The sequence below is a fragment of the Protopterus annectens genome, chromosome 5.part0 (genome assembly GCF_019279795.1).
Source record: "Protopterus annectens isolate FY-2018-M chromosome 5.part0, PAN1.0, whole genome shotgun sequence".
Lineage (NCBI taxonomy): Eukaryota > Metazoa > Chordata > Ceratodontiformes > Protopteridae > Protopterus > Protopterus annectens.
The window spans coordinates 783206070-783224781 of NC_056735.1; positions in this window are offsets into that span (position 1 = coordinate 783206070).

The window sequence follows — 18712 nt, forward strand, 5'->3', positions numbered from 1 at the left end:
TATAGAGGAGAAGGCTCGCAGCCTCGAGGTGCATGCGGGCCGCTTGGCCAGGTTGAGCCGTGAGTGTGATGAGTACAGATGTATTATGCTAACTATGGTCAAATAAGCAAAATAGAGTAAAGCATTAACTGCAATTAGGTATATACAGTAAAGACTGTATTGCAATGGATGTGGATGTAGAGCTGTACTGCGATAAGTGAATACTTCCAACTGTAGTGCAATAAGCAGGGAAGAGTAAAGCATTAACTGTAATAAAGTATTTACAATAAAGTTTTTAGTGCAATAAGTGTGGAATTACAGCTGTATTGCAACACCTGCATAATGGCAACTGTTGTGCAATTGTTTGTGTCTTTTGGCTTTTCCCAGTTAGGGGTCGCCACAGCGGAACTCCGGTCCGCTAATGATTGGCAGTAGATTTTTACGTGCTGGCTTGCTGGGCCTAACGCACAACCTTCAATGAAGGAATGCCCATTTATGCATATCGCCACACAGAAGATGCTCTAACTGAGAATCAAACGGGCAACGTCTAACTGTGAGGTGACAACGCTACCGAAGCACCACCACCGCACCTCACAACTGTTGTGCAATAAAAACTCAAAATTATTCCAGTAACTGCATGAAGGTATGTCCAATAAAGTCTGTTATGCAATAAGTGTGGAAGTAGAACTGTTTTTCAAGAAATGAATTATGACAACTTTTCTGCATGAACACATCAGCCAATGGCAATAACATTAAGGTAAATTGTGTACATCAGGAATGTCTTGTTTTAACCATTGCAGTTGAGCTATATGTATACAGGCTGTGAGTTAAGGTGATGTAGACAAGTATAACAGTGTAATAGCTGTAGACTGCAAATATAATGGCTGCCAAATTAATTGTTTAACACATATAGTACTGGTCAAGGCTGATTCTACATCACTATTATTCACATAATGCTCTGTCATCCACAAACAGCAGGTAAGCAAAGTACATGGGTATGGTAGCCCATGACATGATCTGATATTATTTGTTGACTCCACAGATATGTAAACCCACTAACAATATATTGTGTAGGGTACCTATTATCTCTGTCATGTTTGTACTTCATGCATATGTGTTCTACTGTCACTGGAGGCTGGTATAAAACTGTTGTAGCACTGCCAGGTCATATATTGTTTCCAGGTAATCTCTAGGCAAATAGCAGTCAATCAGTAATCAGCAGTAATTCAGTGTCTCAGTTTGTTAAATGCACTGTATAAATAGTACATTTTGGCACACACAGACCAGAGTTCGAATCCAGTGCTAGGTTTCACTACATAATGCTCACAACTTCTCTTTCCACAAGAACTACAGTTAAGAGTGAGGTAGCCCATATTATCAGTAAATAATTGTGTGTTTAGATGTCACAGACTGTTTGAATCATTCGCAAAAATGTGAACATACAGCATAAAATAAAGGAAATAAATCTTATCAAAATAAAATAAAGTGAAATAAGTAACATGTATATTATTTGTTTGGCTGTATGCCTGGGGTGTCTTTAAGAACGTTGCTGCAGCCAATTCATACATGCCATGCAGAAGTCCTCTGCAGTCACTGCTATTGGGTTCTATTTCCATGCCTGCTAAGCAAGGCATGATAGTTGTTTATTTTCTGTATTGTACACATACATGTCTCTCAAGTGTCATGCTGTCACATAATGTACTTAGTAGTGTGTAATCCCTCTAACATAGGTTTATCATCGACATGATTACCTAAATAGCAGAGTATCAATACATCAGCCCACAGTACACCTTGGTAGTTATAAAGGTCCGCCTGATGTGCACATGTTCTGTGTAGTTGTTACTATTTGGCCCATACTGTCCTATGCGGATAACTTGAGAGGTATGTACATGCTACAGCAGCTATATGGGACATGTACACATAAAGAAAGGACAGAGCTATAGAGTAGATAGTAGTACTGTTGTCAAGTACATAGCCAATAATAGTACTAATGCCCTGTGTTTCTCTTTCTCCACACTCCTTATCTCCATTTATTTATTATTGTTATTCATTGGTTATTGTTCACTATTAACATATGTTGTTACAGTAAACTGTATTTTGGGGTCTGAGTTTATAATTCTTAAGTATTATAATGGTTGCATATTAACATATCTTGTTGAATTGCCTATTTTATTGGCCTTATGCCGTAACTGTTACTGACATGCTGTTATTGTACTGGTTGTTCTGTTATTTATTGTTGTGTTTCACATAATATGCATTGTTATGTACTTGGGTTATTCCCACTGTTCTGGCATGCTGTTATTATTAACAGTATGTTTTGTTCATAACTAACCTATACTTATTTCTATACCTCCATGACCACAGCATGTCAGGGTAGGCTGGTTCCTGGTGATCTGCCTACCCTACATTAACTGGCTGTGGTACTGAGTCCTGGCACATTTGGGACCCAGGCTGATGTTGCCACCTCTGCTGCCCGTGCACCACCTGCAGCATTGGGTGGAACCACCTAAGGGGACGGGGCTCAGCCTTCCCCTGAAGGCCATGGTGTACAAGATCATTCTTTGGTGCTATGAACATCTCCTGCACAAGATTGAGGGCACACTGGCCAACCTGGTGGGGCTGGCTGGCCCTGGTGCCCAGCTTCCAGCACAGCCACCTTCAGGGCAGTGAAGGAGCAGTGACAACTGCCCATGGGTGGAGACCTCAGTCATGCTGCTGTCATCTGGAGGCATATGCATCTCCAATTACACAACACCCTCCCCATCCAAGGTGTTTACCCCCTCATGTGTCATAGGCTGGCCCTGTCTGCTCTCTTGTCAGTCTTGCCTGTTTGCTATTATATCCTCTCCTACCCAACTGACCTCCCCACATGTACCTATGCCCCTTCCCCAATATTCCACTCTCTCCTTAAAAAAAAATGGGCACCTCTCCCACAAAAACATATCACCCCATACATAGCTCTCCATTTTGCACATGTCCACTGGACACAACTAAAGTGGTCCAATTGGTGTGACAGCACATTTATGTTGTCCTCACCCCTCTCTCTGGGGCTTCAGAGTCCAAATTCATCTACAAAATTTGTCAAAATGCACAGCTGTTGCTATACAAGAAATGAATACCTATGGTTCTTTCCTACACCCTTCCTGCACATCCCTACCTGCTGTTCACTATGTTTTTCCCCTGCTTGTCCCCATTTTAGCATTGTCCTATCACCCCCTTTTTATTTATATATGTTTAGCTGGGTTTGCGCACATTTGCAGAGCATGCCATGCCGCTCCACTTTGCTCGGCTTAAATGTGGTCTGTATCTATGATGGTGCTACTCACATGCAGAGAACAAGTACTTCTGCCAACTCTCAAACATGGGCCCCCTCTTATCTATAGTACAGTGGATTAACCCATGATGCTACATAGGTTTTAGGTTGTACAGTTGTTTCCAGCAATATATACTGACTGCTACCTATTGTCATTAAGCATGTAAATCATATATAAAAGGAATGGAAAAAATAGTATGTACCTTGAACACTGGTGCAATAATACACCAGTTGACAGCCAAATACATACAAATGAATGTACATGAGGCCTGTGATTGCAGGTATATGTGTCCTTATATCAGCAACTAGTGGAAAGACACCTGCTAAGGCAGCAATGGCAAAATACATGTACAACTGAGACCCTGGTGCAGAAAAACAACCATATAAAGCCATGCATATACTCATGGATGAAGAAATGTATCTCACAGCCTGCATATGTGCACATATATCTTGCAAATACACATCATTTTTCAGTGTCTCAGCTGCTCAATCTGTTAAATGACTTGCATGCAGTACATTTTGCCACACACAGTCCTGGGTTCATTTCCAGTGTAGTGATGCACTTCAATTACATTATTGTGCAGACAGCAAGTAATGACTATGTCTTGCAGTCTTAATCCCCACAGATTACTGGTACTTAATTAACTGCTACCCAGTTTTCTAACATAAAGGCCTGCAGGCAGAGACACAATGCACATATCCATATCACCTAACTATATGTTGCCTGCCACTCTGTTATTCGCACTGTTGCATAACAGACGTACCTTATGCACATGCACCAATTGGACTGTATAGGATACCTTACCCTGGCTGTGCTGTAATGACAGCCCTGATATAGCTGCCACAGTTACACGTATAACTTGCTGTCTAACAAAGTGTTAGCAACCCCCCATGTGTTGTAGGTTGCAGTGGCAGCTTCAGCTTGTAGCATACACAGCTGTATGTAAAGATAGCTGCTGCAGACCTACCATACCTCCCAACACCCTAGAGCAGTGATGGGGAAACTATGAGATATGTTTCAAAAGTGACACATGGCATGATGTTTGGGGTGACATACCAGCAATCACCAACACCCGAGTTACCAAAGACAGTGCTTTTGCATTCATTGCTCATGTGAAGTGTACTGAATTATTTTGTACCAGAAGCTTTTGACATGCCAAACCCAAAAGGTTCACCATGACTGCCCTAGAGCAAGGGATCTGGATACAACCATACTTACCAGGGAACAAAGGCCCAGAAATAGGGACATGTTCAACAGTTTGCCCCAAACAAACTTAGGTTGATAGAATAACAGCCACTGTATTAGCATGCGTAGTATACAACTGCATATCATTCTCAAGATAGGTGTACTGGCTGTTATGTGCAGTTCTATCATATACAGTGTCATATTGTATACCTCACAGGTGTATTGTACTGACAACATTAACTGAATGTAGCTGAAGTGCATGGTATAAAGGGTCTGACTTGTCTGTGTCTGTTGTTGTGTGTTGTCTGTTGTGCATGGGAGCAGAGATGAGATGTGGCACATGCAATGCAGTTGTGGATCCTCATCTGTATGCATCTGTGTGGACTACCATACATAATAGTGCAGGCAGTAATGTACTGCTTTTGTCTTGCTTCTCACAGGTGAACAGGGAGGTTGGCGTCTGTCCCCCTCACAACCTAAATATAATGTCTCATTGGACTCTGATGATGATGGTGGCCATAGTGAGGCACAGGTGGTGAGGTCCCACACAGGCACATTTACAGGAGTGCTCAGAGGACTGCTGCCCATCCACCACCTGTCGCAGGTGTCACATCATGAGTCACTCACCTCATGTTCTGGGCCATCATGGAGGCACAGGCACATTCTGAATGCAATAGCAGATGGATGCTTAAGATTATGGAAGCAGCACACTCTGCCATCCATGACTGCCTCCACCACATTGGTGACACCCTGGATCAGTTCACTGATGTAGTGGACAGATGGTGGGCTGAGACAGTGTCTGTCTTTGACTGCATATTGTCTGTGCTGGGGCATCCAGTTGGAGTTGGGCATTGGACACATAAATGTAGGCTAGCAACACCATCTGCTGAGAGTCCAAGTGGCTGTGCACACTCACAGTCCCGTAGTGGCAGTACCTCCAGTGCTACAGAGTGAAGTGTGCTGTCCACACCACAACATGGCAGGCCATGGACATGTGGCCCTGGGCAGTCTTGTGGAGGACACGGGCCCAGCAGGCAGCAGTCACCGTCAGGTACTAACATTGCATCTGACCTTGGGTATGGTGGTGCCAGTACTTCTCCTGGTGGAGCAAGTTCCTGTGTTTGTGGCTGGAGATGGTGAACTGTCCACTCTACCATGTATGGTCCCAAGCTGTCTACCATACACAAGTGTAGGGCTAGTACTGGGCTTGACTGTGTACATTCACAATCTCCAACACCAATGTCACATGCATGTCACCAACAGACACACACAGCACCTCCCCATTGCCCATCTAACCAGCACCCTTTCCTGACTCACACACATGCTGTCAACTGTTTGGCACACAGCCTAGGCCTCTGGCACCCCCACACCACACCCTGTGCATATGATGATACCTGTGACACATCCCTGCCATTTGTGCCATCGATGCAGGGACCTGAAAATATGTGTCTGATGCACAGGGTGACTATACTACTTTACATGTGCTTCTGTAGTGCAGTAGTGTAGTGCAGTAGTGTTATGCCATGGCAGTTGTTGTGGGCCACGACAGGTACTGTATGCTGGCTTGTGTCATGTCTACATATCAAACTTTGTGTATCTCTGTTGCTTGATGGTACACTGGCAGTAGTCTTACAGAATGACAGGTGCACCATGGATCTGTATATATTTTTGTCCCATTAGACTGTCCGGTTAAACTATGGACACATAGCTGCAATACATGGCACAGGGTGGCAAGGCAGCACAGCAGAAATATGACATCAGCAGGGTATGCCAGTATACATGCGTGACTTCCTAGGTGGATATGTGTAGAACAGTGTGTCAGGGACAGTGGGGACAGTCAACATCATCATGCTTTCACACCCTGTGACAAGGTCTGCTACCCTTGATACGTGTCACCTGGGTATTCTGCATGTACAACTGTAGATGGTGGCGGGCCAGTGGCTAGTCACAGGGCCATAAAATGCCTAACCATTGCACAGAGATAGGCCAGATGGGCATATAGACATACACACACACACACACACACACACACACACACACACACACACACACACACACACACACACACACACACACACACACACACACACACACACACACACACACACACACACACACACACGGGATGCTGTGAGATTAGAATTCCTGCCTATCTCGTAAGTACCTGCACACACACACATTGGATTCTGTGAGATTAAGAGGGCACACAAACACACACACACACACACACACACACACACACACACACACACACACACACACACTTGGATGATGTGAAATTAGAACCCCTACTGATCTGTTATTAAACACTACAACTCACAGTACTTATCACATGCCACAGGTTACATCTGTTGTATATGTTGATGCAGGCACAATACTTGTGAAATACGCAAAGTGGCCTTGTGTTAGACAACATGTATGGCCTGCAGAGTGTTACTGTTTGGTACTGTTATTGTATCTAGTGTCCAAGGGGTGGGATACCTGGTAATATCTCTATGTGTGTACACTTACCAGTCTGGCCATATGTGGCTGTTCGCAGTTTGATAGGAGGACATGTTGCCAGGGACAATATGACCCATCCAAGGCATGCATTGCACCCATTGTAAATTACAAGGGTGACAGTCCGCAGGCACAGGGTCTGTGGGTGAGTGGATTATGTACTGTTGTGGCCTTGGTCTGGTTCCATTGGACAACTGTTGTGATTTGTAAGTGCAGATAACTCCAACATTCTGGGACATTCGTACATCCCCACCCATATCTACATAAGTGTGCATAACAGGGATGTCTCCTTAAGTGTTCTTGTGTGTGTGCATTATGTAAATGTGTTATGTAGATATATGTGGAGAGTCTATAGATCTCTGCATTTTATATAGCTATATATACATCTTGTTATCATATATATATATATATATATATATATATATATGCCACATACTGATAGATACACTAATCAAGCATGAGGTGAATAGGGAGAGACAGATATCTATACATAGCTGTATGTATGTATAGATGGGTCTACCTTGTATAACCAAAATTACACTTACCTGAATTTCTAATCGCTGAGATGACTTCACTTAAACCACTAATCACTGAAGCTATGAAACACTACACTTTTGAATAGGGAAATGAACCACTTGGCCACCAGGGTGAACTCTGCCCTTTCCCCAGTGGAGTGCGATCTTGGAGTTGGCATATTGTTTTCACAGGTGGGTGTGCGGGGCAAAGCCCCCCACTTGGGAGGTTTAGTTTGTATCCATGTTGGTATTTAGCCCTGGTTGCCAAGTGGTTCATTTCCCTATTCAAAAGTATGGTGTTTTGTAGCTTTGGTGATTAGAGGTTAAGGTGAATTCATCTCAGTGATTAGAAATTCAGGTAAGTGTAATTTCGGTTATACAAGGTAGACCCGTACAGACATATTTCCAAATAGCAGGTCTTTTGGGTAGTACAGGCAACAGACATGTGCTCAAGTTAGCTAAGTGTGGATCATGCCCAGTGTGACTGTCATTACTTACAAGGTGACTGCAGGCCAGAGCTACCTGTACTCCCATCCAGGATTATGTGTGTGTTGCAGGCCATTGACTGCTGGACCTGTTACCACAGTACTTCACTTCTCTGATATTGTCCAATGCATTGCCTGGCTGTTTGTTGACCTTAATATAAGACTCATACCTCACAACTGTACAAAGATTCACAGACTGACCAGAATTTTGCCTCATATTTTTGGTCCGTTTTACATAACATTGTGGTTTTCTGGCAAATTAGTGGCAAATCAGTAAAGATTGAAGTCAATAAATAATGACAGACATTTGAGTTTCAGACTCCATACACATCAGGAGATTCATGCTAATACAAGACCTGTTATTCTATCAACATTCTACATTTGTAAGAGCAAATATTTAAAACCTATCCCTATTTGTGGGCCTTGGTCCCACTTTTAATTATGACTTTGGACAGAGTTCCTGCTGTAAGAGGTTGAGAGATATGATGTGATTGGGGTGCATCAATGGGCTCTGACAGTATCCCAGGATGCATTCTAAATAGCATGAAACATGACCTGTCAGGCCTTTGGAATTACTATTTAACTGTAACGTCCAAACAGGCTTTGTGCATCATGAACAGAGAAGGGCAACAGTCATCTCTCTGCACAAAGGTGGGCCCTCTATATACCCTGGAAACTACACACCCATAAGTCTCAATAGTCTTGTATGTAAAGCCATTGAAATTATCATGGATAGGATCAGTAGAGATATAGTAAACCTCCAGACACTGGATCCAACCCAGTTTGGTTTCGTCAAGGGCAGATCATGCCTACTAAACCTGGTGGACTTCTTGGAGAAGGTCATTAAAATAATGGATGAGGGCAAAATTGTTCATACTGCCTACCTTGACCTGGACAAGGCATTTGAAACAATACCCCACTCAGGCATTTTTGTCAATCTCAAGAGGTTAGGTACAAACCCGTATGTTACCCAGTGTATAGCCAGCTGCCTCACAGACAGGACCCAATAAGTTAGAATTGGGGGAGTACACCTCTACAAAGAGGCCAGTTATAAGTGGAGCCACTCAGGGATCAGTCCTTGTACCACTCCTTTTTGGCAATTACTTCTCAGAAATGAAGATCATTGTCAGTGGTCTCTGGCTGACTAAATTTAGAGATGATTGCAAATTAGGAGCTGTCATTGAATCTCACACTGACACAAATATTCTCCAGGAGGGGCTCACACAGACAAACAACTGGTGTCAGAGCCATGGACTAACACTAAAAACAAAGAAGTGCATAATAATATCCTTTGGGAATTCATCCATCCCTGGTAACCATCATATTGACAACACACCCCTTAGAGTTGACCCAGTAGTAAGGGACTTAGGGACACACATAGATAGTAATCTAGCCTTTTACCATCACGTGTTTGCAGTGGTGAGGAAATCATTCTATGTTGCTCAACTTATAAACAAAGGTATGGCATCGAAGTCCAAGGAACTTATTGTTCCACTGTATTTGGCATTCATTAGACCTGAGTATAATGCCCCCTTCGGTATGTACCTAACCAGGCATATCCAACTATTGGAACATCCACACAGAATTTTCTCACTAAAAGAATAAAGGGCATAAGTAAAATGTCCTATGCAGACTGCATTTAGGCCCTATCTCTGTATACTGTCTCCTACAGGCTTTTTAGAGGACATCTATGCCTGGCAGACAGGGCATTGTCAGACCCCAGTCTGATGGACCTCCTGGATATCCACAAAACAAACAGGACCAGAATTACCCATTCTAAAGGCTTAAACCTTGCCTGTGAAATAAATAGGACCTGCTGAAGAGATAGATAAGTATGTATCCCGGAGACTACTCTGCCTATCCATGTGAAGCAAAGTTCTTCCCTAAACCAATTCAAGTGCAAGTTGGACAGTTGGATGGGGAACAGGAAATTCATCCTTGGTTTGGCACCCGTGTCTCTAATGGACACTGGCAACCTGTATATGGTTAATATCCCAGGCCCATGCTTACACTTATCAAGGGTATCAGAACTTGTCAGAGATTTGGGATGCATGGCTTAAAAAGGACCTTGTGGTCGTTAGCCTAGTAAACACCTATGAACCTATGAACATGTTGAAACACCACATGCGGAGTGACATTCTGCATATCTATCCTTGTACATGTTTTTGCAGAATGTCTCGCATTTTGCTCCATATGTCTGCTCTGTTCCTCATACATTTGTGGTTTTCCAGTACTATACTGTAAACAGCAGTCAGGCTTTGGGTCTGGGTTGAGGTCGGCAGAGCTAAGAGAGTTCTTTTAGTATATCCCTTTCTACCCTGTAGTGGTCTGCAATCTCCAGCTCATGTAGCTCCTGGTAGGTTACCATGGGCCTGAATGCTCTTCTCCTTCCCATTTTAGGCCTGTGGTCAGCATCAGCAACAGCTGCATTGACCTAAGCATGTAGCTCATACATATGTAGCAGACCTGCAGCATTCCCTAGCATTCTCTCAGTTAAAATTCCAAAGTCTGTACTCTAATGGTGCAGAGTATGAGGGAAAAATCAGACGGTAGGGTGTATACATACTTTATAGTGCTCTGCTGTAGGTGTAGCCTGTGTGATTGGCTACCTATGATGCATTCCATCTGCCAAGTACATCATTAAGGTGTTTTAATTGCCCTAGTTTAAGTGAAACAGGGTTCATCAGTAATGAATATATCATTGGCTTTCTCAGCCAATTTTTTTTTTGACAGCCTTCGTTGTTGAGCACTGTGCCAGGCTGTGCAAACACGTGCTGCGAAGGTAAACAGTGCTCAGCACTCAGTGTACATGCCCCCATGAAAGGTCATGCTCAGCATGGTGGCGTGCTATGCAAACATGCACAAACCTGATGAAATACATGCCCCAATGGTAAACAAAGCTTAGCAGACACTATACACATCTCCCTGCTCATCTCAGGGCACGCCACACAACCAGGTGTTGCTAAGCTCCAGTGAGCTCACAGGCACTTGGACACATACCTCTTTGATGTCATCTACATCTTCTGTGGACACCAACATGGTTCTGTGCCTACACAGATACCCATATGTGCTATTCAGTAAACACAGGTCATTTGCATACAGATTCATACACAGAACCTGGAAACTACACAGTTCCAGGCCCTGACTTGTTAGCAACCACAGCTGTGTAACATTGTACATACTCCACACAGGGTCCTATAATGCATTACTGTTACATACTCACATATTCTGTTTTTTACACTCTTTTTATATATTTTTTCATAAAGGCATATTTGCACACTGCGGCACACCAAGCAAACATACCCAGGGTATTAAAAATATATATTTTACATAATTTTCCATATGGTTTTGGACACACAGTGAATAGTTTTTCACATATCTGTGTCTACTATGCAATTTCTGATACTCTAAGTACACTTTTACTGTCCCTGGTGTCATTTTTGCTTCCTGTACAAGGAATTTTTCCATGTGCATTATGGACACCAACACGGGGTCTGCAGGACTGCCTTTCTGCTTGCTGGATCATTCTACCACCCTCATTTGCATGCATTTCACCTGCTTATGAGGTGATTTGAGTGCCACAGAAACTTCCGTGTTCGCACAGTCATGCATGCCCCTCAGCTCTGTTTACTGGATTGCACATCTGCTCACTTTCGTGTAAGGACTGTGCCACTATGCCTATACAGAAAATAAGTCTGTCTTTATTGAATTCCCTCTATGAGTGTTGTAGTACAATATGTACAAGAAATGTTTATAGAAAAAAGAAGCTAGTAAAAAAAACATGGAAAGTAAAAAAAAAAAGTTAACAAAAAAAAATAAAGAGTTGGAAAGGAGATTTCTTTAAATAAGCTAGATAAAGTGGGTCTATATTAGAAGCACAAAAATGCTTCTGAGCGAATACGGAAACAGCAACACATATTCCTTGAATCACATTTAAGAGATTCGATGAATATGTCATAGGGCAAGGAGATAGTTGGCCAACTTCACGGAGTTGCCCTTTCCTTCCCTATAGTGCGATCTCGGAGTTGGTATATTTAGTTGGGGGGTGTCGAGTTAAATTATTTTTTTTTAGCAAATGGCAGTGTAAGTTTTTTGCCTGGGGAAAAATTCAATTACGTGGCCGTTCACTATTTTCAAGTTTTGTGTATTATGTGTCGACTTTTATGTAGTCGCACATCTGCATTTTTGGTTTTATAATATAGACCCAGATAAAGTATTAGGTAAGTAAATATCGATTCGACTGCAGGACCAGATGGACTAAGGTATGACATATATAACAATTTAAGGGCAAAAAAAATACTTTTTAAAGATTTTGAATGAATGGTTAAATGGAAGTTTCATGTATAAAGAATTATGTACTCCGAGGAAGACAGCAGACAATTTAAAAACTTGAGACCGATTGTATTGAATAATAACAGTTATAAGATCATTATGAAAATAATACGAAAGAGATTTGAAACTAAAATGGAAAATATTATGGATTATACTATATATATATATATATATATATATATATATATATATATATATATGTATAGTATAAAGGGAAATGGTTGACAAAAATATTAATGATAGAGAAATTGTGGATAATATTAGGAACAGAAAAGAAGAAGTGAAAATCATGATAGGAGACCTTAATAAGGCATTTCATACAACTGGATATGAAATCTTGTGGGTAATAATGAACAAATATAAGTGAGGCGATTAGGAAAGTATGTATGTCAGCATTCAGTGATAATAAAGTAAAAATTCTTTTAAATGGCTGGTTAAGCCAAGAGGCATGTATGAAGTGAGGTGTAAGACAGAGATGTCCAATAAGTTGTATACTCTTTGCAATAGTTATGAATATGATACCATGTGTAATAAATCGCAGAATGGAAGAGGCAAGATATATGACACCCAAAAGGTTAAGGGTTCTGTATTATGCATACAATTTAGGAATAAAGACGTACGTAGAATTTAATGGGAACAAGCAATAGATGAAATAAAACAAACCTTTCTTTTCTAGAGAACATATAAATTATCATTCAGAAGAAAGGCTTATCTGATAAATTCAGTACTGCTGGAAAAATTGCATACTTAGCATGTGCATTTGTGTTACCAACAGTATTTGAAAAGAATTACTGCAGATAATTTTTTTAATTTATATGGGGTTCTAAATTAAGCCCAGTAAAAAGAAGAGTTTAGTATGTAAATAAAAAGGAAAGAGGTTCAGGGTTAAGTAACCCAATGGTATAGGCTGCTTCATTAAATTTGTACAAAGTGTTAAAATGGATAAAGAAAAAAGATGAGAGATAGTAGTAAAACTGCATAAATATAAGTATGATACATTTTGGGATATGGTAAAAAGGAATACAAGAGAATACAATGCCCCTTTTGGGATGTACCTTACCCGACACCTGCAGCAATAAGAAAGACCCCAAAAGTATCTCACCAAGAGGATCAAGGGTCTCAAACAGATGCCATATACTGCTCGGTTAAAAAAACTCCAGCTCTACTCAGTTGCATACCGCCTACTTCGAGGCGATCTATGCCTGACATACAAAGCTATGTCAAATCCAGAATTAATGGACATGCTCCACCTCAGTAAATCTAAATCCCTTAGAGCCACACGCTCGAGGGACTTGAACCTCAGCACAGAAATAAATAGAATTTGCTGGAGGGACAGGTTCATAACCCAGAGGCTCCCTTCGCTCTGGAATAGAATTCCAGTTCATGTGAGGCAGAGCACCTCACTGAATCTCTTCAAGAAGAATCTCGATAAGTGGATGGGGGATCGTAGGTTTGTCCCAGGGATTACTCCCGTGTCACTATTAGACAGAGGCACAGTAAACTAAACCTTAAAAAGGGCACAGTATACTCAAATCAAGGGGTGGCGTAAGCCATACAGAATCGGGCTAGGCTTATAATTGCCCCAGGGCAGATAGCCTAGTATGAACCTATGAACCTATGAACCTAAGATAAAATGTTACCAAATAAAATATTTTTGTGAAAAATAAAAATTGATGATATAGAATAAGATAGAAAAGTATGGTATAGAAATGTAATGATAAAAGAGTACTGCGGAAAACCATGGGAAAATCTAGCAGATGAAAAAAATTAAAGCTATAAAAAGAAGAAAATGGTGTAATCAGAAAGTAAAATGTCAAGATTAGTAAAAGGAAATATGCCATATAAAAAGAAATGTGATACCCAGTTTGGTAAACATTGACTATAGATGATTGTCACTGTTGAAGTGACACCCCGATCCCCTGTACAAAATGGGAAAAAGGGGCTGTGTCAAGAAGAAGAAACTATGGAACATGTGTTTTTGACATGTAAAAGAGTCAAAAAGTTACGGGAGAAACTATATAAGAAAGATTTTTAGAAGATGTAAAAGAAGTGGATAAAATAAAACATTGATCGATTAAATATGGATATTATAAGACTTAAAGTAAAGATTATGTGAAAAGAATAAATGCAAAGTTATTTTATGTTATATGGAGTATATTGCTTAAAAAATAAATGAAATTATGTTCAATGGTAAATGAATTTCAGCAACCAAAAGAATAAATGAAATTATGTTCAATGGTAAATGAATTTCAGCAACCAATATTAAGTAAAAGCAGATAGTCGTTATGGAGCAAGGAGTGCGGGGGGAGGTCTAATAGGGATGAAAATTGAGTATGATTGTAAAGGAAATTATGAATATGGGTAAATAGATGTGTATATCTATATATTTTTACATTTGTAAATATTTGTAAACATGCAAATATGTTGTAAATAAGAGTGTATTTTTTATAAATGAAGGGTCACTACTCTTTTTGATGGATGCCATGGGATTTTTTTACATCCACTTGAGCCACTCTAAAAAAAAAAAACAACTATCAGATGGTATCATGTTACAGGATCCCAAAAGCACCTGCTCAGTTTCTAAATATACTGAATATCAAATTCTCAAACTCCATATCCCTGTAAGATTTCAACTACTCATCAATTTACTTATATATCAATATCTCAAATGCAGGCTATGCCCAGAAATTCCTCATTTTCATAAGCAAGAACTCATAGGACCAAATAGCCAAAGATACTATTAAATTACTTAATATTACTGACCTGTTACTCACAAATACAGCATATATATGCACTGCCCCACTGGTGTTCCCTTTCCCACTTAAGTCTGACTACAAATTAGTATCTTTCTCTTTCAAAATCCCCAAACTGACAGATGCAAATATCACAGGATTCAAAGAACTTAAACATACTGACTTTCTACTATTCAGTAGTGACATCTCAAAGTACAAATGCGATCCTCAAAATGTTGACATAGCTAGTAGTTAGGCAAATGAATGTTATGTTTACCTAGAAAGCTGTATTAATTTGACAATCTACCAGAAATGAGCAAACTACAAATTAAGGTCAGCAACAAAAAGTTATCTAAGGTACAGAAAAATGCCATTAGGAAAACAAATTCATCTCATTAACTTAAACTGGCATTAGAAACTAAGGATAATTAGACCTTCTTTACTTACATTAGGAAGTTAAGAAATAACATCCAACATTGATCTGAGGTTATTCAAACTCATACTAGCTACTCAGATCCTGAAGATTTTGCAAATATGTTTGGAAACAAATTCAGTGCAAATTTCACCCCCAAGAGAAATATACAAAACTTAAATATCCCTAATGCTCTCGAACCCATATCTTCACTAATGGACACTTGCTACAAGTATTTTCTAATTTAAAAAAAAAATCCTCCTTGGGACCTGATAACGCACAGTTGTCTGCTGAACAAGAATAAGAATGCCTTACTGGACCCCCTCTTGCAGCTATTCAGCCTGAACAAAGCCATCTGCTTTGTCCCTGAGGTATAGCACACAGCATGTCTGATGCCACTTCATAAGGTGGCCCCTCCACTGCCTCAAAATTACAGTCCCATCAGCCTGACAAACATTGCCTGCAAGGCCATGGAACACATCATAACTTACTTAATAAACTGTGATATTAAAGCATTTTATAAGATTTAACTTTTATTAATTTGGCTTTGTTATGGGTAGATCCTGTTTAATGAACCTGGTAATCTTTTTAGAGGGTAACACAAGCCATGGACAGTGGCCTTGATGTTCATACAGCATATCTTGACCTCACCAAAGCATTTGATATCACACTACATGCTAACATAATTAAGCTAAATGCTTTCAGCATTGATTGCTGTGTAGTTGGGTGCATGGCAAATTGGATGAGGGATAGAACCTACACAGTGAGCATAGCAGGTGCATCCTCAGACAGTACAAATATCATCAGTGTGGTCCCTCATGGATTCATGCTTGGACCTCTGATATTTGGCATATTATTCTCTGATCACCAAATGAAAATAAGAGATCTACTCAGTGGCATACCGCCTGCTCAGAGGCGTCCTGTGCCTGACGTATAAAGCCATGTCCAACCCGGAATTAAGGGACATGCTGCACCTCAAAAAATCCAAATCCCATTGAGCTACATGCTCAAGAGACTTGAACCTCAGCACTGAAATAAATAGGACATGCTGGAGGGACAGATTCATAACCCAGAGGCTCCCTTCACTCTGGAATAAAATCCCAGTCCAGGTTTTGCAGAGTCCCTCATTGACTCTCTTCAAGAGGAATCTTGATGAGCAGATGGGAGATCGTAGGTTTACCCCAGGTATCACTTCTGTGTCACTGTTAGACAGAGGCACAGTATACTAACCTCGAAAAAGGGCATAGCAAAATTAATTTAAAATGGGTGGTGAAAGCAAAACATACTCTGGCTAGGCTTATAAATGCCCTAGAGCAGATAGCCTAGTATGAACCTATGAACCTATATCTGGTTAATTACATTTATAAATTATTGTAAACTGGATGTCATACTTACATCTCCTTCTAATGTGCAGAAGCTACAACTTCAACTTATACTTGTTAAAAGTTGGAACACAGAAATAGGCTAAAAGTAAATTCCACAAAGTGCAATGTCATTGCATTACATAAACAATCCTTCTGTCCAACTGATAATAAAGGCATCATCCCATTCCAAAACTAAGAAGTGTAAGATCTTGGAGCATGGGTACATAATCCCTGTCTCCTTTGATCATCATGTAGCAAACGTGCTTAGGAAATCTTTCCATCTCACACAGCTTTTTGCAAAGAGTATCTCCTCTAGATCCAAATAAGTCAGTTGTGGAGATCCCTAAGGTTCCTAACAAAAAAGATCATAGGTTCATAGGTAAGTACTAGGCTATCCACCCGAGGGCATCTATAAGCCTAGCCAGACTGTGTTGACTTTTGCCGTCCCCTTAGATTAGTTCCCTGTGCCTCTGTCCAGCAGTGCCACTGCAATAACCCCCAGAGTAAATTTTCTATTTCCATCCACTCATCAAGGTTTCTAAAGCTTTGTCCTGCATTCACTGTCTTTATGTACTTCTTAGGGGCTATTTGTGCCTTATTTTCTGAGGCAGTATGGATCTGGCAAACTAATAGCTCTAATATCTTCAGAAATCAACAATCCACTAAACAATAAGACCTGTAAGCTGAACCTGCTTCAGCAAATAAACAAGTCATGGTGGAAAGAGATTTATCATACAAGGATTACCCTTTCTATAGAACAAACTTCCATCCCAAATCAAGCAATGTGGTTCACTATCTACCTTTAAAAAAGGAGTTAGATAACTGGATTGGTATTCACAAATTCACTCCAGCATGATTGACCTTTCGCTCCTTGAAAATGGAAGTAAGGTTTATGAGTGGGTATTAGCAAAGTATAATCGGATATATAGTTTCAATAGTTTGAAAAAAAAAACCTGCTAGGGCAAAATGCCAGTCAAAACCCAGACTCCACTATAAATGTATACACCTTAGTATCAACCCAGTTATCAGGACAGATATAATGATTCAGACTGTGTAGTTAATAGAGGTAGTTTATTCCACAATATTATCATAGAATGCGATACAGACTTTGCTTTAGCAACAGTTTTACATCTTCCTGTTTTAAATGAATAGTTCCACCCCATTTGAATAGAATCTGTAAGTTCAATGTTTAGAAGTAATTGGGGCTCCACATTCCTTAATGCCCGATAAGCTAGACACAGCTTTCCACACATAAACCTATAACTTGTGGAAAAAAGACCTAAAACTTCCAATCTAGCATGATATGGAAGATTGTTTTCAGCCAAGAAATTATCCTAATAAATTTCCTCTGTATACCTTCCAAAATTAATAAACCCCCTTTGGTATATAAACATAACATCATGCTATATTCTATAATAGGTCAAACATAAGCAATATTTTTTTAAATAACACTGCATTCCTTGCAAAGTCCTTAAAAATTAATGCTACATCTTTGAGCATTTTGGATTTAATTAATTGGACATGTGATCTAAATTTAAAATTACTACAATTCCTAATGCACAAACATTATATTCTGACTGTATGGCCCAGTTGCTTTGCAGTTTCTATGAATCAATGATCTCTGATTCATATACCTACTAGTGCTCAACCACATTGAAAACATTCTGTGTGCCATGATGCTTTGGAAACAATCTGCAAGAGCTTAAGGATTTTTTCACCTACCAGTAAAGAGAATTTTGGCAACGGTATCTGCCAGCTATGTACTACTAGTCTTTAGTACGTTCCCATTAGCAAGCTTAATCATTCTTTATCAGTGAGATTTCCAGTTTAGCATTGAACTGTTCTCACTATATGTTCTTTATCTTTTAGAAAAAAGTGTAAATATTAGATGCAGT